Consider the following 8,054-nt stretch of genomic DNA (forward strand, 5'->3'; position numbering starts at 1 on the left):
ATAATCAACTGCTAAAGCACGTCTTGGGGAACTAAAAGGGTTTATAAATAATCATTAGAATAAACTGCTCCCTGCCGTGAGGCACATCTCTTATTATGTCTGCTATGTCCCTTTTGGCTTTCTCACTGCATCATCAAGCATGGATTAAGGTCAAATAAATTTAGGATGAGTGAACACAACAGTCTTGACTAAGTTTCTAAAAATGTGAAGGACATGATCTTGTGAGTGAACAAGTGCAGTGTATCCAGTTGCACTAAAATACTCAGATTTCAACTGGTTCATTAGACCCTTTCATAAGAAAATAATATTGACTACATCACTATGCCAATAAATTCACATATATTTAGAATAATGCATATAATTGTGCCAATATAATGAGGAAAAATTATGGTGGAAGTGAATATGCCCTCTCCTAGTTTTAAAGTACTTTGCTGCTTATGTATTTTTCATGTTTGAAATGATATCAGTTGTGTCAGGAGATACTCCAGATTTGAGCAAGCAAGCATTATGTTACATAATATTATTCTCATATTTATTGGCATTTCCCTTAAAAGAAATTAGACTCCTAAACCAGCTTTTTATTGTGTGTGTGTTTGTTTCCAGTGTGATGTGGTTTGTGCCTCCCTTACAATCATGGCATTAATGCAAATTCTAACTTTTAGCTTAAATAGATCTTCCTGATGCTTATCCTTAGAAGTGTTTCCAGAAAGCAGCTAGCTCCCAGTCTTGCTAAGACCAGGCTTGTTTACCTCCTGCTCTCAAAGAGACTCTGCTCCCTGGCTGGGATCATGTGGAGCTGCGGAGGATGCCTACGGGAAGTGCCTTCAGCAGCACCAGAGCTGAAGAAGGGAGGGCTATAGGTCCATCTTAGTCTGCACTGAAGGAGGAAAACAAACCTGAAAGCCATGTGGAGAGAATTCTGACCAAACCTGAGAAATTAAACCTGATCAGAAAACATAAAGTAGGTGCAAAGAGAGCTCGTGGGAGCTTCTACAAACCTAGGCAGAAAGAAAAAAAGCTTTATAAAGGAAAAAGAATTGAATGCGAGCAGGCCAAGGTGTCTGCTGCAAGCAGAAGAAAGCCTGCAGCATCTGCAGTAAAGAAGAGTGCAGTTTGCCCAAAGAACAAGCCTCCAGACAGCTCCCCGGGCTCCCTTAGCATGGGCAGAGGGACACTTCCCTGTGGCAGCATGGTCTCTGTGCAGAGATGGAATCGCAGGCTCCCCAGTGATTGCTTTCAGCCTGTCTCTATTCTCTGGCACTGTGCTGAATGCAGTCTTCGTTCTGTGCTGCTTTTCAGCCTCTCTTCTGAGCTTTATCTTCCAGGCTTTTGCTGACCTCCTACGTATTTCAAGTTATCCTCTGGTTTCTCAACTGATGTTATTATTGATGTACCAGGGTTTTTTTGAGAATAGAGTCTGTATGTTTTTTATAGCTCTGCACACCAATCTTGCATTTTATAATGGGTACCATAGTGAGCAGTTGTTAACTGTAGATGCTGTTGTATGTTCAGCAAGTTACAAGTTTTTTCTGCGGTTTCTAGTAGCCAGAGTAGTTAAGATGTGTAACTAAAAACTGTCCCAAGCTATAGATAAAGACCAATAATGTTTCCAGTGTTTGTTTGGACTTTTGATTTGTTTTAGATTAGCAAAATCCACTTTATCACTTTGAGGCAGAAAGGGAACTGATTGCAATAAAAGCAGAACAAGATTTGTAGCATGTTCTTATAAATAAAGGAAAGCTGCTCTGCCAAAATTATGTAAGATGTGGCATGTCACATTGTTCTGTTCCTCTTGTGATCTATGGTGCCATATGGACTTAAAAAAATAGGACTATTATATGGATTTCTGCAGCATAATTGGCATTGACACTTGTATTGATTGAATAAATGAAATAACATGCACTGTTCTGACAATCTTTGCAGATTTCTAAGATTACAGCCGTGATGATTCTATGTCAGCAAAAAAGTCTTTAGGAATTTAAAATGAAGCCACAGCCAGTTCATTAATATACATATATTTGAAATTGCAGCCCTAACAATTGAGTTCTCTGCACTGAATGCTATAATATATATTGTCGTGAGCTATATGCCCTCAGATCATTTCTGTGAATTACAAGAAAATTATGGAGTGGAGAACATTTTATTATTGTGCTTTTCATCCAGGGATACAGCTTTTCACTGATGAAAATTGAAAACACTGAAAATTAAAATGTAAATGCATTTATCAAAAGAAGAGGAAAAAATTGAATCCTGAACTTTAACTGCTTTTCCATTTTACTTCTTCAAAAAGCAATTTTGATATTTACATCTCAAAAGCACAAGGAGTCAGGCTCTGTAATATCTATTTGGATTCCTACTAATAAGTGACTGGCTGTTTGTTGCTGGGGGTCTGAAGATTTGTTTTAGTAAAACAGCATGGAAAGCTGTGTGGGTGTTTATTTGTGTATGTGCATATTTTGAGAGACAAACAAAATAATTATTCATTCCTTTAGTGCTTCTCTCCTTTCTGTTAAATACGTTCTTTTTGTGTTTTTTACAGGTCAGTACTACATTGCAAAGCATGTGAGTTACTCATGTCTTTGTACAGAAGAAAGAAAAGAGAGAGCGATGAACACTAGAAGCTATTTACATGAAATTTAGCACTAAATGACAGGAAAAATGCATAATTTAAGATTTATTTAAGCTGGAATTTTTTTTTCCTTTTAATTTCAAAAACTATGTATTGTTGTTTTGGTTGGCATCCTGACTTAACCGTGGATATGTTAGCAGCCCCTAAGAAGCAGCTCATCCATATGCTGAAGAAGACTGTGCGCTCAGTTTCCTGCAGAGTGCTGGATGAAGCATGGAAGCAGGCAGGCTGTGCAGCAAACTGAGACATTCTGTGCCTCTGGTGCTGCTGTGTAATGTAAGAAAATAAGAAGTTCCTTGTATTTGAATGGAGATTGTGCCTGTTTGTGCAGCCCTTATTGTATACACTGTCAGAAGAGTTGACTCCCTATATCTAAAATTCATCCAAATCCTCTACAAGTGACACAGGTAATGAGTGGGTAAATCCTTTGTGTAGCATTTTCACTGCTTTTGTAATTCCCTTCTCTTTCTTTTTCTTAACTTTGGAAGCATTTTTTTTGTGGTGGACATTTTCTGAACTCCTCCATGCTGGGTAACAGTGCTAGATCCCTTAGATTTGTGACAAACCTGACAGACTTAAGGACCTGATGCCAAAACTCTCACCCATGTGTAGATACAGAAGAGGCACCAGAAGACAAAATGAGCCCTGTTCTTCCTTCCCTACCTTACAGCAGATGCTTTTGAATGTTTGATTTGACCATGTCTGTATCTTTTTGTGTTTTCCATTGTATTTGGAAGTCAATTTTTATCTTTCCATAACATTTTAATTAACTTTCAAGTTCTAAGGTGATAAGCATGCATCAGAAACACATACAATATTATACATGGCACAATACCTATCACAGAATCATTGGCACCAAGTAAAAGTTATTGCCTTTTAGGATTTCAGAAACTTAAATGGTTGAGAATTTTCTGAATTCATATTTCAAAGAAAAAAACTTTCCTAGCAAAGAGATTGAAAAATTATATCTATTCATGCTAAATATGTTCATAGCATTTTTTAGAATGAAAGAAAATCTGGTTTCATTATCTTTATTTGAGAAAAATTACTCAAAATTTTCAGTAGAGTTTTTTGCTAGAAAAACTTTATTTCTTGTTCTATTTAGATATCTGATACTTCTTTTTACTTTGAAAGGAAAATTACTTCATTGTTTCAGATGTGTCAGACATTGGAATATCTTGAGCTATCAAAACAGACTACAACAGTCACGATCAGAAACATTTTACTTTAGCATGTAAGCCATTATGTGTATAAAATCACTCATATTCTTTGGATTTAACAGGCATATTTGGTGAATTTATTTACATCTTTCCAATGTTTTATTCATTTCTTGTTTCAGTTTTATCTTTGTTATTTCTGTTCCCCTGTCTTTCTTGAATTCATGATTAATGTTTCTTTAGGCAACAAAACAATACATTCCAGATCAAGAGTTATGCAGAGACATAGTTTTTTTGAGGAATAAAATGATTCAATAAAATATCAGTATTCATATCAAGTTTTCTTTCCATGCAGGAGATGTTGTAGACAAAAGTTATACTTAGACCAAAATAAAAACTATCCAAAGAGTAAAGAAAAATGGAACACGCAATAGATGTTTGTGGAAAATTCCAGTCACTACCTGGATCTGGATACAATTGGCAAAGAGGACAAAAGAACTAATGGCATGGATTTAATGGATCAAGTTTCTCTTCTGCAGTTCATCTCTTCATTAATGGCCCATGAAAAGTGAAGACCAAGATATTTGGACCAAAGAGCTGCCAGAGACTAAACCAACCATTACCTCTTGAAAGATTGCATCATTGGTGCTTTAAATTAAAGCTTTATTGCCATTGTAAAATGTCTGTGAGTTACCCAGAGAAAATAAAATATATGGTTTTCAGAGAGTGGTCATTATTTTTCAGCTAAATAAGAAATGTCCTTTCCCCTTGGGAGCAGTGTGAAATGGAGCCCTCTGTAGGTCTTCCTCAGCTAGATTCCTGGCCAAAGCCTATTCTGCCTTTTCCATGAACATCTGGTTCTTTGTTCCTTTAGAAAGAGGTGAATCAAGGTTTGGGTCACATCTGCAGGCCCTATTCTAACAGTAAAATAAAAAGAACCGTATTTTTTTTATGGAAGAAAGCAATTTTCCAGCTGATCTAAGAGAAAGATGGGGGTTGTTTAGCCTGGATAAATGGAGACTTGGGAGGGACATTACTGCTCTCCACTCTACCTGAAAGAGTACCTATTATAGATAGGTGGAGGTTGGTCTTTTCTCCCATGTAACAACAATTGGACAGGTGGAAATGGCCTCGAGTTGTGCCAGGTTAGGCTGGATATTAGAATACATTTCTTCACTTAAAGGGTGCCAAAGCACTGAAATGGGCTGCCTGGGGTAGTGATGGAATCACCATCCCCAAAAGTGTTCAAAAAGCGTGTGTATGTGGTGTTTGGGGACGTGGGTAAGTGATGGACTTGGCAGTGGTGGCTTAATGGTTGGGCTTGATGATCTCAGAGGTCTTTTCCAACCTCAGCAATTCTGTGATTCTGTGATACTGTGGTTTAGTGGTGAACATGGCAATAACAGGTTAATGGTTGGACCTGATGATAAAGGCCTTTTCCAACCTAAACAAATCTGTGATTCTCTGGCTCTGTGGTACAACCTTCTCCTGTGTCTAGCATGGGGTGCCATGGGAGAAAACACCACTGCCTCAGGCTGCTCTGTACCTCCCTGTCTTACACCTGAGAGGCAAACACTTAGGGACCAAAATACCAGCATGGCCCACAGGAGTTTGGGTCAACAGTTTTTGGGCTACAATTCCCTGACAGGACTGTTTATGACTCAGTGACCACAGTGGGAGGGAGGGCCCAGCCAAGTGCCTGTGGAGAGTGGCTGTTCAAGAACCAAACATTTTTTGTGTGAAAGAGATGGTAATGTTTTAATGAAGATGCAGAGGTTTGGAGCTCCATACTGTGACTCAGGAGCATTCAGATGTAGCTTCAAAATATCAGTGTTCAAGGGAAATACCTTAATAATTGCTGGATGCAGTGGCACAGTCAGCTCCAAAGAGCTACTTCATGCTGGACAAAATGGCTCTCACAGGCACTCAATCACAAGACTTCCTGTTTCTGAATAACAGAAATATTCTCAGCTGAGAAATTTGGTCACTGATAGTATCCTGGCAGCTTGAGAAACAGCCATTTCTCTGTGAATAGTGGGGAATGCAGCATTTGTAGCTCTTCTGTTCAGGAATGAATGGGACTTTTTTTTCAGTACACAGTGTAAGGATCTCCTGTAAAAAAAAAAAATGTAAGTGCCTAAAATCAGCAAAGCTAAAGCGTATATACTGGGAACTGTAATTTTGAAATAATTTTCTTCACTCTCACTGCCTGATTTTAAATGCTTATTTATTTATTTATTTATTTATTTATTTTAAAATTAATTAATTGACTAGTTAACTCACCTTCCTGTCTGGAAAGGTTCAATCCCAAATTTCTCACCTTTTCCCCATAGAAAACGCCCAACAGCTATGATGCTGGTACAGGAGCTGGAGTGGGGTTTGAGGGAGCAAAAAGTATCTGTTGTTTCTCTGACTGAAGCTGTTTCACTGTGCAGATAAACCTTCACAAGTAAAAAGATTAGTCAGGCACTAGGAGAAATATATGGCTGCATTTTCTAGCACTTTGTACAGCCACCTGGCAGAAGGAAATCTACATACCACCCCTCCACCAGGCTCTTTGCATGACTTTATGTGAAAAAAATCACTGGAAAGTATATAAAAAAAATCTGACCCTGTGATCTCTCTTTCCACTTTTTATTTAATTAGATTGTACATAAGCGTTTTGCATAGGAGGAACCCTTGTCAGAAGTGTGAAGCTTTTCCTGCTGAATGGAAAGATGAAAGAAAACATGCTCAGTAAGCTGCTCTATGTGTCTCATAAGCTAAGCTCCAAGATGACCTTTGATCCCACAAAACAAAGAGCTGCTTTTAAAATATGTCTTAATTGCAAAGTATGAAATCAAAACCCATTGTTGGTGGCAATAACTTCTGTGCATCCCTGCTATTACCTGCAGAGAATGAAAATGCAGGCAGCCTGAGAGACTCCCTGGTAGTCTATGCACAGCACAACCTTTTCAGAAAAAACTCAGATAGAAATTAATAATGTTCCTTCCCATCTCTGTCTTATTCCAAAAGAGGCCTGACTGCTTATACAGCTGAGAAATTCAGGTCTCAGTACCTTGCTGATTTTGTGCAAAGGTTTTATTCAAGCTCTGGTTAATTTCCTAGATTTGAGCTTTCTGTGCCTTACTGACGTGCATTTACGGCTGGACAATTCCCAATATCGAGCAGCCGTACACAGAGCTTTTTGTGAGCTTAGGAAATGAACCTGAAACTTAAAAAACCATTGTTTATCTCATTATATGCATCTTCAGAGATACCAGGAGCAACCTAGAGTGCCTCTGTTGTGTGTTTTGGTTCCCAGCTGATGAGAGCAGGTTGCTGCTGGGAGCAGGAGCCCTGTGGATGGAATGTAGCCGAAGTCTCCGTGCCCTGCACTGCCCAGTGCCCGCAGGAGTCTCGGGATGCACGTGGCTGTGGCAGCATCCTCCACGCCTGGATAACAAATTCACTTAAAGGAGCATTCACTCAGAGGCTGACATTTTCTTTCCCCCCCATTTTGTCAGATGGATGAATGTTATGGCAGCCAAGGACAGATGAAGGTTTGAAATATTACAAGCAGAAGCCTTTCACTAAGATAATATAAAGCCAATTTTTGCAAGTATATCTCTGAGGAGGAAATAGGCCAGAGATTATACTGAGAATCTTTTCTAGCTGTAAAATTTTGTTAAGATGCAAGCAAAAAAGAAAACAAATCATCCACTGGACTATCAAACTTAGCTCAGTGCTGAAACTCCAGTGTTTCTTAAGACAATACTTCTTGAAATTGCCACATCATTCAATTTTAAGTGATTTGCATACCAAATGCAAAAAAAAATGATTAACAGGAAAATTCCCCCTTACATCCCTCTGAGACATATGGTGAGACAGCAACAGAAATGATGGATGTAGTGGGTGATTGCTTGCTGAACCAGTGTGTGAGAAACTGTGCTAGGAATAATTCATGTCAAGACATGGTCTTAACTAAAAGACGTATTAAAAACAACATCTTGACAGGTTTAATATCTTACATGATACACATAATCCGTGATTTCTAAGGCATGTGATTATCTCTAAACATGATATTTCGGTAAAACTTCAATTTTATGAAAAGATTTCAAGAAATGCTTGATCTAATGTTAAATCAACCTTTCACAAAATAAAGGAAATGTCAAGTCATTCTGAGGTATGTTATGGTCTCATCTTTATCTAATTCTGTTTCAAATCAGTAGTGATTCCCCAGAGAAAGCAGAGTAACAATGGTATGAAATAGGTGAAAGTGACCCAAT

At 38.2% G+C, this 8,054-nt stretch overlaps 1 protein-coding gene across 1 annotated transcript in view; it reads left to right on the forward strand.

Annotated features, from left to right (window-relative positions):
- LOC111928180 (uncharacterized) overlaps positions 1-4,508 on the forward strand; it is a 39,608-nt gene extending 35,100 nt beyond the window's left edge. Inside the window, exons 3-4 of the mRNA XM_086889172.1 lie at positions 2,540-3,036; positions 4,142-4,508. The gene's annotated coding sequence lies outside the window, so the exon portion shown is untranslated. The remainder of the gene's footprint in view (positions 1-2,539; positions 3,037-4,141) is intronic.
- The last annotated feature ends 3,546 nt before the right edge of the window (positions 4,509-8,054 follow it).

This window comes from Cyanistes caeruleus, chromosome 5, assembly GCF_971803275.1.
Source record: "Cyanistes caeruleus chromosome 5, bCyaCae1.hap1.1, whole genome shotgun sequence".
Taxonomy (NCBI): Eukaryota; Metazoa; Chordata; class Aves; order Passeriformes; family Paridae; genus Cyanistes; species Cyanistes caeruleus.